The following is a 15,331-nucleotide window of genomic DNA, read 5'->3' on the forward strand; positions in this document are numbered from 1 at the left end:
ATGACCTTTTGGGTCATCACACCTTTTATTTAGTTGATCAACATATTCATTTCTGCTAGCTAAGATATCTTTTTAATTCTTTCATGCAATTTGCACAAAATCTAATGATAGAAATATTTTTCTTATTAAATGCATTATTATTAACATTGGGATTGACAACCAAGTGTTTAGGAAGAACCAAATTGGATGCTGTTCTTCATTTCCAACATGAAGCAAGAAGATACTGAATACTGGATCTGTTCATACTTTATATTTTTTGTCAGTTGAATCTTTTTCGTTTGAGGCCAGAAGTATAACTTTGGCAATCTAGCTTTTACAGTCTTTGCTTTTGTTGATTTTGGAACTACTGGTACTACTTGACAGAAATCACCTCCCAAACCTTTAATTTTCACCAAATGGTTCATTAATATCCAATATATCTCTGGAACTCCGGGCAATTATTTCGATCGTTTGACACTTAGCATAAGTGCGTCATCCCATATTATCGATTTTGCTTTCCTTATAAATTTAGCAACATTGCTCTGCTTTTATATGTTTGTTATGGTTATTTAAGTTGTTTGAAGAGGTATATCAAATCTAAAGTGGGTAGCCTGACAATAAAATCATTGTTGCTACATCACTTGCTATTATTGCTAACAGTGTCATGCCTCTTGATATGATATTTGTAAGTAATTCATGACATTAAAATATTATTTTGATTCCGCCGGAGGCATCTACAAAGAAATAATCCCGTTATACCAGAGTCGACTCTTTATAATAAAATCATGAAAGCTTGTTCTTGTTTAGGATTTAGCTTTGATTGTGCTTCCTCGGACACTTGTATAACATTTTGATTCTTTATAATATACTAACCTTTTTACTTTGTATTCTAACGCTCTTTTAGATCTTTATGTTTGTAGAATAATTAGAGGTATTGACTCTTACCAATCATTTTTTTTCTCTTTCTCCACATTTATATTCTTAAATATTTTCTTAGTAGTTGTTTAATAATTGGTTATTTTTTAATATTACAGGAAAAATTGATTAAAAGATATTATTTGAGTAGAAAAATAATTCAAATATAAAATAAAAAAATATTATCGCGGGGGTATTTTTCCTCTCAATTTCAACTCTTTATGCAATCCATTTGATATTACTTTTATTTTTTTTCGTATTGGACATTATGTAGTGGTAATGTATTTCCAATACGAAGGATTCTTATGAAACTGATTTTATTAAACCTCCATACATATTTGTAATGAGAATTTAATAGAGTAAATTTTATTAATTTAAAATCTTAAATATTAAAAATTAGCACTGAAGATATTATAGTCCAAAAATAAGTGATTACAGTTATGTCCTTTCCCTATGAGTTCTTCCGTTTAATATTTTAGGGCTATTTTGATATACTAATATTGTATTTATGATTTTATAACAATATAGGCTCTCATTTTTCTAAATAGATTTGGACAATATAATACAATCTCAAATGAAATTAGTAATAGGATATTATAATACGTTTTCAAATTAAATTAGTAATAGAAATTTTTAAGAAGTATATCCTAAAACTAATAGGATTACATGACTAAAGATATTTACTTGTTCAATTTTATATGAATTAGACATCCCGAGAGTAATTATACTAATTGGATTCCTAAAGGTAATCATGTAGGATTCCTAACGTGTAGTATTATATCCTAAGACTAATAGGATTATACGGCTAATATATAGAATTCCGGTTATGTCTTTTTATTATGAGTTATTATGCTTAATATAATAAGGTTATTTTTGTAAACCGACATTGTATTCATACTTTTATAATAATATAGATATAGATATAGATGAGTTAAGTTTGGAAGAAGTCAATGTAAAATTGGGGGCAGCCACAGTGACTGTGACAGTGGAGAAATTAATTAATATGTGACCCAAAAGCTCATCACTCGTTTTGAAAGTGAATTCTGTGTTCTGAGTCCCTAAAAACCTCTTTTTGTCTCACCTCNAAGGATTAAAACTGAGAAAAAGGTAAATAATTCAAATGGTTGGCTTGCCTAGCTTTCACTAGTAGGCGCCATCACGACTCCCGACGGTGGAAAATTTGGATCGTGACATAAACGGACCTGGACCCGTGATCCGACGGTCTCATAGGGTCCGTAGTAAAATATGGGACTTGGGCGTATTCCCGGAATCAAATTCCGAGGTCCCAAGCCCGAGAAATGAATTTTTAAAGAAAATTGTTTTCTAGAAAATATAAAGGTTTTTAGAAGTGAATTGATGCATTTTTTTGATGGTATCGGGCCCGTATCTTGGTTCCGGAGCCCGGTACAAGTTTAAAATAATGATTAAGTTGAATCCGTAAAATTTGGTGAAGATCAGAATTGGTTTGGTATAAAACGGACCTATAGTTGAGAAAATAGTAATTTTGATGTTCTTGAGTGATTTCAGGAATTTGAGGTTTAATTCATAGATGTTGATGTTATTTGATGATTTGATCGCACGAGCAAGTCCGTATGATGTTTTTGGACTTGCGTGCATGTTTGGTTTGGAGCCCCGAGGGCTCGGGTGAGTTTTGGATAGGCCACGGAATGAAATTGGACTTAGGAAAATTGCTGGTGTGTTGCAGGTGTGTAGCAGGCCTCTGATCTCGCATTTGCGAGATCAGGCATCGCAATTGCGATGCAAGAAGGGTTAGCAAATGTGAGGATTCCGTCGCGAATGCGGAGAACCCCGGGCCAGCCTTATCTCGCATTTGCAAGGTACACTTCGCAAATGCGAAGTCTTCAGTTAATGCCAGAAGTCGCAAATACGACCCATGTATCGCAAATGCGATGTCGCAAATGCGACAGGTCCCTCGCAAATGCGAAGGTGACCGGAATTGCCCATGGTCGCAAATACGACATATCCTTCGCATTTGCGAAGTCAGCAAGTTCCTTAAGGGTTCACAATTGCGAACCCTGGTCGCAATTGCGACATCTGCAACCTGCTAAATCATAACTTAGCCGAAAATTTCCCATTTTTCAAACTCTCTCAAACCTAAAACATCTTTGGGCAATTTTTCAAAGGCAACTACTCTTCCAAATCAATAGTAAGTCATTTCTAACCCATTTTCTTTAATCTATAACATCTTTTTACATGATTTCAACTCAAAATCAAGGGTTTTCATGGGGGAAATTGGGTGTTTTGGGTAGAACCTAGGATTTTAAAATTTTGGGGATTTGGACCTCGATTTGAGGTCCGATTTCAAAAAAAATTATATATTTGAGTTCATGGGTGAATGGGTAATCGGGTTTTGGTTCGAACTTCGGGTTTTGACCATGTGGGCCCCTGGTCGATTTTTGACTTATTGGGAAAAACTTTAGAAAACCTATTTTTATGCATTAGAAATGATTCATTTAGCATTTATTGATATCGTTAAGTAAATTGTGGCTAGATACAAGCGAATTGGTGGTGGAAACAAGAGGTAAAGCGGTAGTTGAGGCTTGAATTGTGTTGAGGTAAGTGTTTGGTCTAACCTTAGCTTGAGGGATTAGGAGTTGTGTCATATTTGCTATGTGTTAATTGTTGAGTACGATGTATAGGCATGGTGACGAGTATCTATACGCCGGTGTCAAGCTTGCCCGTGAGTCTCATACTTTGATAAATGTGACTCCGTTTCATATTGTTCATGTTTTATGTGATGATATCTATTGTTGAACAAGGTTTGTGGAAGTATTATTGGTAATTGAACATTGTAGAGCGTTGGCTCAAGTTGTGAATTGATTCGTGGAAGTATTATTAGTAATTTGAACATTGTAGAGCATTGGCTCAAGTTGTGAATTGAGTTGTGAAGTAATTGTGGAAAAGAGAAGAGGTTTATGAAATTGTCTCCCTTGCCGGGATGTTATTGCTTTCGATATTATCTCCCTTGACGGGATGTTATTACCTTGATATTGTTTCCCTTGCCGGGATGTTGTTGTTATACTATTGTTCCCTTGCCGGGATTTTTGTTGTGATTTTATTGATTCCCTTGCCCTTATTGCTTTGTGATTGTTGTTTGGGTAAGGAAGAGTGTAAAAACACGAAGGGTGATGCCGTGCACGATATTTATGAGAGAGTGTTAATGCACGAAGGGTGATGCCGTGCCGATATTGTGAAGTTAAAGCACGAAGGATGATGCCGTTCCGCATGATGTACCATGCCGTGCCATGATATGAGTGATAATGCACGAAGGATAATTCCGTGACATGATTATGTGAGGTAAAAGCACAAAGGGTGATGTCGTGCCGATTATTTTGATTCTTATGGTGCGAACGAGAGTAAAAGCACGAAGGGTGATGCCGTGCACTTGTCTTTGATTTCCTGATTCTTGCTGATGATTGAGTTATGGTGTTCCTTACGGTTATTTATTGGTTTTCTGTTGTTACTTGATTTCCCCGCACCATGTTTTCCCCTCCTATCTTTACCTGTACTTTTCTGCCTTTATTTTTTCGCTGTATATGATTTAACTGCACAGGTTTATTTGGTAGTCTGGTCCTAGCCTCGTCACTACTTCGCCGAGGTTAGGCTAGGCACTTACCAGCACATGGGGTCGGTTGTGCTGATACTACACTCTGCACTGTGTGCAGATCCCGGTGTTGCAGCTGTAACGACCCGACTGGTCGTTTTGCTTATTAGAACCCCGTTCCCCTAAATTAGACTTCCCGCGCTTGCCTTAACTAATTTACGACATGCGGGGATGGTTGGTTCGGGATTTGGAGGAGTTTGGGTTGAAATAAGCACACTTGATTCTTCAAGATTTTCTTAAAAGGCTAAGTTTGACTTTGGTCAACATTTTTAGTAAACGGACCCGGACTCGTGATTTGACGGTCCCGGAGGGTCCGTAGGAAAATATGGGACCTGGGCGTATGCCCGGAATCGAATTTCGAGGTCCCTAGCCCGAGTAGTGAATTTTTGTTGAAAATTGTTAATGAAATCAAATAATGCTTGATCATGTTGGTATCGGGCTCGTATGTTGGTTCCGGAGCCCGGTATAGGTCCAATATAACATTTAAGACGTGCCTGCAAAATTTGGTGTCAATCCGAGTAGTTTAAGTACGTTTCGGCACGTTAGAAGTGAATTGAAGAATTTGAAGTTCATAAGTTTAATTCAATTGGTTTTAGAGGGTGATTCTTAGATTTAGCGTTGTTTCGGGCATTCCGAGGGTTCGAGTAAGTCCGTTTCATGATTTTAACTTGTCGGTATATTCGGGCGGGGCCCGGGGGCCCGAGCGTCAATCGAGCGAGGCTCCAGCGAAGTTGGAAATTTTGGGAAGGAGGTGAAGCTCCCAGCTATCTGTCATAACCGCACCTACGGTTGGTCAGCCGCAGGTGCGATACCGCAGAAGCGGTCTCCCTCTCGCAGATGCGGCCAAGCTAGGCCAGGCCCAAAGCCGCAGAAGCGGCTATTTTTTCGCAAAAGCGGAGCCGCAGAAGCGGCTTGCACTCGCAGATGTGGCCCAACGGTCCAGTTGAATTTTCGCAGAAGCGGGCGATTTTCCGCAGGTGGGCGCAGGTGCGGCCCAGGACCGCAGATGCGGAAATCACTGAAGAAGTGAGCTCACTTAATACGGGCTCCAGGCCATTTTCGCTCACTTTTCACTCGTTTATTGGGCGATTTTGGAGCTCTTGAGAGAAGATTTTCACCTAGCATCTTAAGGTAAGTTCATACTCCTTATTTCTAAGTTTAATGCTTGAGTTTTGGGTAGATTAACCCACAAAGATTAGGAAAAATCAAGGGATTGGAGCAAGACCTAGGGTTTTGATAAAACTTATATTTCACCACGAAATTTGTTATGGAATGAAGTAGAAATCACATATTATTGATCCCTAGGCTATAGAGAACAACTTTCTTCAAAAAATTTCGGAATCCGGGCACGTGGGCTCGGGGTCGGATTTTAGGAAACTTGTGTTTAAGGCTGGGAAATTACATTAGTAACTAAAAGGCGAACTCTTGAGCTTGTATTGACTAGTTCCTACCTCGTTTGATTAGTTTTGGATCGTTCGGCTCCAAATTGAGGGTTTGAGCACGTTCTTGGTATTGGAAGCACGTTTTGGAGCGAGGTGAGTCTCCTTTCTAACCTTGTAAGAGGGAATTGTCCCCATAGGTGAGTTAATTAAATCATGTGTGCTAATTGTGGGGGCTGCGTATGCACGAGGTGACGAGAGTCCGTGCGTAGCTACTATTATGTTAATTATCCGGGTAGTTTAGGACCCGTATCATGCTATGTTTGTATATGTCTATATCTTTTCATGTTAATGAGATCACATAGGACTTGTTAGAAGTTGGAACAATGTATAAGAACGCATGTACTCATTTGATAACTCGTGTGAATTTATTTGATTATGATTGTGCCTTATGTGCCCTCTTGATGATGATTTATATTTGTGGATCGGGCCGATCGCCTTGGTAGAAATAGATGCATCCATGGTTCGCGCCATTCGACCCTCTGGCAGTGCACATTTCTTTCATGTTGGACCGGGCCGTACAACCACGGCATAATGTGCGCATGATATCTATGTGAATTCATATTCATGACTTGTCTTGTTAAATGCCCTGAAATTTAAATGGCTAATTACGGAATTTTCTAGAGAATAACTTATCGTTTCATGCTATAAATTGCTATATAAATTGTGACATTTATGCGTAGTAAAACACTTATTATATTAAATGACCCTAGTAAATGTCAAGTCGACCTCTCTCTCTACTTTTTCGAGATTAGACGGGATACTTACTGGGTACATATTGTTTATGTACTCATACTGCGCTTTTGTACTTAATTGTACAGGATCTGAGGCAGGTGCATCTGGTTATCAGTCTGGCGCGCACGTTTGATCGTAGTCCGAGATTCCACGGTGAGCTGCTTCTTTCCTATGTCGACCAACAGCGTGATGGAGTCTTTCTGTATTTTCTTTTGCTGTCTATTCTAGTTCGGACAGTAGGGTAGACTATTCTTTTGTGTATTCTACTAGATGCCCATATACTTGTGACACCAGGTCTTGGCACACACATTGGTAGACTATTCTTTTGGGATTGTATAACTATTTCGATTCGATGCTAATTATTTCTTGCTTTGAATTCAAATATAGAATTTGTGTTAACTGTTTTAAAAACAAAAAAGGTAAAACTAGAACTTGCTAATATTTCCGCATTGGCTTGCCTGATAATGGTGATGGGCGCCATCACGACCTGGTGTGAAATTGGGACGTGGCAACATGGTATTAGAGCACTAGGTTCACGTAGGTCTCACAAGTCATGGGCAAACCTAGTAGAGTCTTGCGGATCGGTACGGAGACGTCTGTATTTATCTTCGAGAGGCTATAGGGTGTTAGGAATATACTCTTTCTTCAATTCCTATCGTGCAGTGGTTAGTGTACTAAATTTGCCTCTTCTATTCTCTCACAGATGGTGAGGACACGCACGGCCGATGTTCTAGACCCGGGTGGAGCTTCTCCCCCCAATTCTAGAGGCCGAGGCAGAGGCCAGGGGAGGGCACTAACCCGAGGTAGGGGACGAGGGCATCCCAGAGCTATTCCGGTAGCACCACTAGCGGATTCGGCAGGGGATCCTATCACTGAGGAGCAGGGCGAGGTGCCCGCAGCTGAGCCTACCCCGGCACACTTCATGACAGCATCGGGTTTCCAGGAGGTCATGGGCCGTATGCTGCGATTCATGGATACTATGACTCAGGCTGGTTTATTTCTAGCGGATCCAGCCACATCACAGGCAGCAGGGGGAGCACAGACCCTTACTGCTCAGGCTCGTAGACATGCAGCTGCAGTGTATCAGACTCCGGGTGCACTACCCGCAGACGGGGCTCAACCAGTCGCTGTAGTAGTGCTCGAGCCTAGACCAGCTGCGGATGGAGATCCGCAAAAGTTATTAGACAGATGGACCAGGCTACACCCTCCTATCTTCGGAGGGGAGTGTCATGAGGATGCCCAGGACTTTATTGAAAGGTGCAGGGACAGACTACAAAACATGAGGATATTGGAGTCGCATGGGTTGACTTTACTACTTTCCAGTTGGAGGGCAGGGCCCGTAGATGGTGGCAGTCATATGTTCTTGGCAGGCCAGCAGGTTCTCCTCCTATCACTTGGAGTGAGTTCACACAGTTATTTCTGGACAGGTATATCCCACCCTCCGAGAGGGAAGAGCTATGGTATCAGTTTGAGTAGCTTGAGCAGGGTCAGATGTCGGTGACTGACTATGAGGCGAGATTTTCTGAGTTATCCCACCATGCTTTGATGATACTTCCTACCGATGCGGAGAGGGTGCGGAGGTTCGTTGCAGGGTTGCATTCTGGCATTAGGGCCAACATGGCCCGAGAGGTGGAGATGGGTACTCCTTATCAGCTAGTGGTGGAGATTGCTCGGAGGATCGAGCGCTACCGTCTGAGGGGTAGGGAGCAGATGCAGCAGGACAAGAGAGCTAGATTCTCCGGAGAGTTCAGAGGTGCCCCGGCTAGGGGTAGAGGTCAGTTTGGGAGGGGTCAATCCAGCAGGCCCCCATATCCAGGACCACCACCTGCTCGGGGTGCTCTAGCGCGCCCCTATTTCAGAGCCATGCTAGAGAGTTCTTATCGCCCGCCAGCTATTCAGGGTTCCTCCGGTGGTTATTCAGGTCCCCAGGGTTCTTCTGGTTCTTATTTTAGTGCTATGCCGGAGGGTTAATACCGTCCACCGGCTATTCAGGCTTCTTCTAGTGGGTCAACAGGCCATCAAGGTCATCCATCGGGATAGCAGGCCGCCGCATCGCGAGGTTGTTTTGAGTGCGGAGACCTTGGTCATATGAGGAGATAATGCCCCAGGCTTCGGGGCAAGGCAGTACAGATGGGTCAGCCGCCTATAATTTCAGCACCGGTTGCCCAGCCACCTAGAGGCGGGGGACAGAGTGGTAGGGACCGTCCTAGAGGTGGAGGCCAGACAGGGAGAGGTCAGCCAACTACTGCTCAGTCAGGTGGAGGCCAGCCAGCAGGCGTTCCAGCCAGATTCTATGCTCTTCCGGCCAGACCAGATGCATTGGCCTCAAATGCCGTTATCACAGGTATCATTTCCGTCTGTGGTAGAGATGCTTCGGTATTATGTGATCCAGGGTCCACCTATTCATATGTATCATCTCTGTTTGCTCATTTTCTGGTTATTGCTCCTGAGCCTTTGATTTTTGTATTGATTTGGCCCCAGNGCCCTGGCTTTTCCGCACTTGTGACAGAGATCATTGTTTCTTGGTTTGCTTGTACTACCTCTCTTAGGTATACCACCATTTCTTCGAACCATCTTTTGGAATCTTTTAGTGAGATAAGCCATATCATTATCTTCTTCACTTGAGTCATTGTTTTCAGCCTTGAGCACCAGGTTCTTCTCCTTCTTCGGCTCTCTCCTTTCACTATCTTTCTTTCTTTTCATCTCGTATGTCTTCAATTTCCAATCAGCTCATCCATGGTTAGAGTCTGTAGATCTTTAGCTTCAGTGATAGCATTCACTTTACTCTCCCAAGAGCCAGGTAGAACACTGAGAACCTTCCTTACAAGCTTGTTTCTAGGAATAACATCTCCAAGTGAATGAAGCTCATTTATAATAGATGTGAATCTAGTGTGCATATCTTGTATAGACTCATCATCCTTCAATCTGAAGAGTTCATACTCAGTGGTGAGCATGTCAATCTTGGATTGTTTAACCTGAGTAGTTCCTTTATGTGCCGTTTGCAAAAGCTTCCCATATTTCCTTGGCAGAATCACATGCTGAGATTCTATTGTACTCATCAGGTCCTATACCACATACCAAGATTTTCCTGGCACGAAAGTTCTTTTCTACAGCTTTTCTGTCAATATCACTGTACTCTTTTCTGTTTTTCAGCACCATTGGTCCAGTTTCTCCAAGCTTCTTCATAGGAACATGTGTACCATCACAATGACGTCCCACAGCTCTAAGTCTTCTGCCATTATAAAATCATGCATATGAGTCTTCCACCAGCCGTAATACTGACAATTGAATCTAGGGGGTCTGTAGGTTGATTGTCCTTCCTCAAAGTTAGGTGGAGTAGCCATTGAGATCCTTTCTAGGTGTTAACTTGTTAGAAAGAACCTGCTCTGATACCAATTGTTAGTTTATATGAGTCCACCAACTGTATAGAGACCTGGTCCTATATCAGTTCCCTAACAACTGAACCAGTATGTAAATGAGACACAAGATCTTTACGTGGAAAAATTTCAACTCAAGGGGACAAAAACCACGACCTACACTAGTAGGATTTCAACTTCACTAACATGTAACTACACTATTAGAAGCCACTTTGTAATGACTCTATTACAAAGATTTCAATCACTCTAACTTGTAATACACTAATCACAAGCCACTTTGTCACTCACTAGTTACAAAGATTTCAATCACTCTAACTTGTAAGATACTTATCACAAGCCACGTTGTCACTCACTAGTTACAAAGACTTTAATCACTCTAACTTGTAATACACTAATCACAAGCCACTTTGTCACTCGCTAGTTACAAATACTTCAATCATTCTAACTTGTAATACACTTATCACAAGCCACTTTCTCACTCACTAGTTACAAAGACTTCAATCACTCTAACTTGTAATACACTTATCACAAGCCACTTTGTCACTCATTAGTTACAAAGACTTCAACCTATGACTAACTCTAGCCACAACACAAACTCAGATGGTTTATGATTTTGAGTTTCCTAAAACAAAGCTTCTAATAAAGCAAGATAGGAGTTATAATGAAGAACAAATAACAAAGACTCAACAAACCTAAGGACTTTAGCTATCTTCAATCTTTGGATCTGGTCCTTGAGGTTGCAGCAGCTTTGTTCTTGAGAGAGGTTGTGGCTAGAACTCCAAAGAATATCACTGAATGCTCAAGTAAATATCTTGTGCCTTACACCATGTTGTTATACTACCAAAGACATCCCAAGGATGATGTCAATTCTTGGTTGGTACACGCCTCTTCCCAATGGGAAGTGACTGCTGCACTGTCTGCTGCACTGTTGCAGGCACTCACTTTCTGCAGTTGCTTTCCAGCTGTATAGTTGACTTATACTTCTGTCAGGGGAACACCAAGGGATCAGGTCCCTAATCTGGTTCTTGTGAATCTAAAGGCACACTGCCCAAATTATCTTGAGTTGATTAACTTGAATGATTGTACCAGCCATGCTTCAGGTCCTTTATCTGGTTCTATACAGAAAGTTTGTTAGATCATCAAAATATAGATTAAAAGACCATAAGCCCATCAAGTTTGGGGAAACATATTAGGAGTGAAAAAACATGTTGAAAACCTTTTGAGGGAAAGGAAGGTTCAGTAAACAACAGCATAGTCACAAAAACATCACATCGCCCAGTTTCAACTTCACTTTGTCAATCAGTTCTAGATGTACAAATAGTTACACAAAAGGAGCAGGGGTTGGGAACACAAGATACTTGAAACATGAGCACATAAGAAGAAGGATGAAGGCAGTTATGTTAGTTAATAGAGACACAGAGCAAGCATAAATACTGATTTAAGGTCTAAATTACAATCATACTTAGTGATAAGCATGCTATTTAAGAACACACAAGACTTAAGCATTGCAATAAACATGCTGGCTAAACACAGTGAGACATAAGTTTGGATTCAGAGGCAATCATGCTGAAGAATACAGGAAGAACCACAAAGATTCAATCACACAAAGTAGCCATACTAGTTGGGGTCCATAAGTAGTCATGCTAATTGAAATACAGAAAAGTCATGGATTCAACAGAAGTAAAGCAACAGACAAGAAAGCACATAGGTTTAAGCTTATAACATGATGAATGGCATTTGGAACGGAAACATACCAGTTAAAGATAGCAAAACAGAAGGTGAAAGTGTGCACAACTCAGTGATCTAGCATTGGCTTTCAGCCGGCTAGACAATGTAGTGAACACAAGTAGCAGAAAGGTTTTTGGTGAGAGCAAAGTTTGTGTTTGTGTGTGTGTAACGACCCGACTGGTCGTTTCGCTTTTTAGAACCTCGTTCCCCTAAATAAGACTTCCCGCGCTTGCCTTAACTAATTTACGACCTGCGGGGATGGTTGGTTCGGGATTTGGAGGAGTTTGGGTTGAAATAAGCACACTTGATTCTTTAAGATTTTCTTAAAAGGCTAAGTTTGACTTTGGTCAACATTTTTAGTAAACAGACCCGGACTCGTGATTTGACGGTCCCGGAGGGTCCGGTACAGGTCCAATATAACATTTATGACTTGCCCACAAAATTTGGTGTCAATATGAGCAGTTTAAGTACGTTTCGGCACGTTAGAAGTAAATTGAAGAACTTGAAGTTCATAAGTTTGATTCAATTGGTTTTAGGGGGTGATTCTTAGATTTAACGTTGTTTCGGCGTTTCGAGGGTTCGAGCGAGTCCGTTTTATAATTTCAAACTTGTCGGTATATTCGGGCGTGCCCGGGGGCCCCGAGCGTCAATCGAGCAAGGCTCGAGTGAAGTTGGAAATTTTGGGAAGGAGCTGAAGCTCCCAGCTATCTGTCATAACCGCACCTGCGGTTGGTCAGTCGCAGGTGCGAAACCACAGAAGCGGTCTTCCTCTCGCAGATGCGGCCAAGCCAGGCCAGGCCCAAAGCCGCAGAAGCGGCTGTTTTTCCGCAAAAGCGGAGCCGCAGAAGCGGCTTGCATCTCACAGATGCGGCCCAACGACCCAGTTGAGTTTCCGTAGAAGCGGGCAACTTTTCATAGATGCGGTGGGTGCAGGTGCGGCCCAGGACCGCAGATGCGGAAATCACTGAAGCAGTTTAATACGGGCTCCAGGCCATTTTTGCCCACTTTTCACTCATTTATTGGGCGATTTTGGAGCTCTTGAGAGAAGATTTTCACCTAGCATCTTGAGGTAAGTTCATACTCCTTATTTCTATGTTTAATACTTGAGTTTTGGGTAGATTAACACACAAAGATTAGGAAAAATCAAGGGATTAGAGCAAAACCTAGGGTTTTGATAAAACTTAGATTTCACCACGAAATTTGTTATGGAATGAGGTAAAAATCATATATTATTGATCCCTAGGCTATAGAGAACAACTTTCTTCGAAAAATTTCGGAATCCGGGCACGTGGGCCTGGGGTCGGATTTTAGGAAACTCGTGTTTAAGGCCGGGAAATTACTTTAATAATTAAAATGCGAACTCTTGAGCTTGTATTGACTAGTTCCTACCTCGTTTAATTAGTTTTGGATTGTTCGGCTCCAAATTGAGGGTTTGAGCACGTTCTTGGTATTGGAAGCACCTTTTGGAGCGAGGTGAGTCTCCTTTCTAACCTTGTAAGAGGGAATTGTCCTCATAGGTGAGTTAATTAAATCATGTGTGCTAATTGTGGGGGCTACGTACGCACGAGGTGACGAGAGTCCGTGCGTAGCTACTATTATTTTAATTATCCGGGTAGCTTAGGACTCGTATCATGCTATGTTTGTATATGTCTATATCCTTTCATGTTAATGAGATCACTTAGGACTTGTTAGAAGTTGGAACAATGTATAAGAACACATGTACTCATTTGATAACTCGTGTGAATTTATTTGACTATGATTGTGCCTTATGTGCCCTCTTGATGATGATTTATATTTGTGGATCGGGCCGATCGCCTCGGTAGAAATAGATGCATCTATGGTTCGCGCCATTCGACCCTCTAGCAGTGCACATTTCTTTCATGTTGGACCGGGGCGTACGACCTCGGCATAATGTGCGCATGATATCTATGTGAATTCATATTCATGACTTGTCTTGTTAAATGCCCTAAAATGTAAATGGATAATTATGGAATTTTCTAGAGAATGACTTATTGTTTCATGCTATAAATTGCTATATAAATTGTGACATTTATGCGTAGTAAAACACTTATTATATTAAATGACCCTAGTAAGTGTCAAGTCGACCTCTCGTCTCTACTTCTTCGAGATTAGACGGGATACTTACTGGGTACATATTGTCTATGTACTCATACTACACTTCTGTACTTAATTGTACAGGATCTGAGGTAGGTGCATCTGGTTATCAGTCTGGTGCGCACGTTTGATCGTAGTCCGAGATTCCACGGTGAGCTGCTCCTTTCCTATGTCGACAAGCAGCGTGATGGAGTCTTTCTGTATTTACTTTTGCTATCTATTCTAGTTCGGACAGTAGGGTAGACTATTCTTTTGTGTATTCTACTAGATGCCCATATACTTGTGACACCAGGTCTTGGCACACACATTGGTAGACTATTCTTTTGGGATGATATAAATATTTCGATTCGATGCTAATCATTTCTTGCTTTGAATTCAAATATAGAATTTGTGTTAACTGTTTTAAAAACAAAAAAAAGTAAAACTAGAACTTACTAATATTTCCGCATTGGCTTGCCTAACAATGGTGTTGGGCGCCATCACGACCTGGTGTGAAATTGGGTAGTGACAACATGGTATCAGAGCACTAGGTTCACGTAGGTCTCACAAGTCATGGGCAAACCTAGTATAGTCTTGCGGATCGTTACGGAGACGTCTGTATTTATATTCGAGAGGCTATAGGGTGTTAGGAAACTACTCTTTCTTCAATTCCTATCGTGCAGTGGTTAGTGTACTAAATTTCCCTCTTCTATTCTCTCACAGATGGTGAGGACACGCACGACCGATGTTCCAGACCCGGGAGGAGCTGCTCTCTCTGTTGCTAAAGGCCGAGGCAGAGGCCGGGGGAGGGCACCGACCCGAGATAGGGGACGAGGGCGTCCTAGAGCTGTTCCACTAGCACCACCAGCGGATCCGGCAGGGGATCCTATCACTGAGGAGCAGGGCGAGGTGCCCGCAACTGAGCCTACCCCGGCACACTTCATGACAGCACCGGGTTTCCAGGAGGTCATGGGTCGTATGCTGCGGTTCATGGATACTATGACTCAGGCTGGTTTATTTCCAACGGATCCAGCCACATCACAGGCAAGAAGGGGAGCACAGACCCCTACTACTCAGGCTCCTGGACATGCAGCTGCAGTGTATCACACTCCGGGTGCACTACCCGCGGACGGGGCTCAGCCAGTCGCTGTAGTGGTGCCTGAGCCCAGACCAGCTGCGGATGGAGATCCGCAGAAGTTATTAGACAGATGGACCAGGCTACACCCTCCTATCTTCGGAGGGGAGCGTCATGAGGATGCCCAGGGCTTCATTGATAGGTGCAGGGACAGGCTGCACAACATGAGGATATTGGAGTCACATGGGGTTGACTTCACTACTTTCCAGCTGGAGGGCAGGGCCCGTAGATGGTGGTAGTCGTATGTTCTTGGCAGGCCAGCAGGTTCTCCTCCTATCACTTGGAGTGAGTTCACACAGTTATT

The sequence above is a fragment of the Nicotiana attenuata genome, chromosome 5, assembly GCF_001879085.1.
Source record: "Nicotiana attenuata strain UT chromosome 5, NIATTr2, whole genome shotgun sequence".
Classification (NCBI taxonomy): domain Eukaryota; kingdom Viridiplantae; phylum Streptophyta; class Magnoliopsida; order Solanales; family Solanaceae; genus Nicotiana; species Nicotiana attenuata.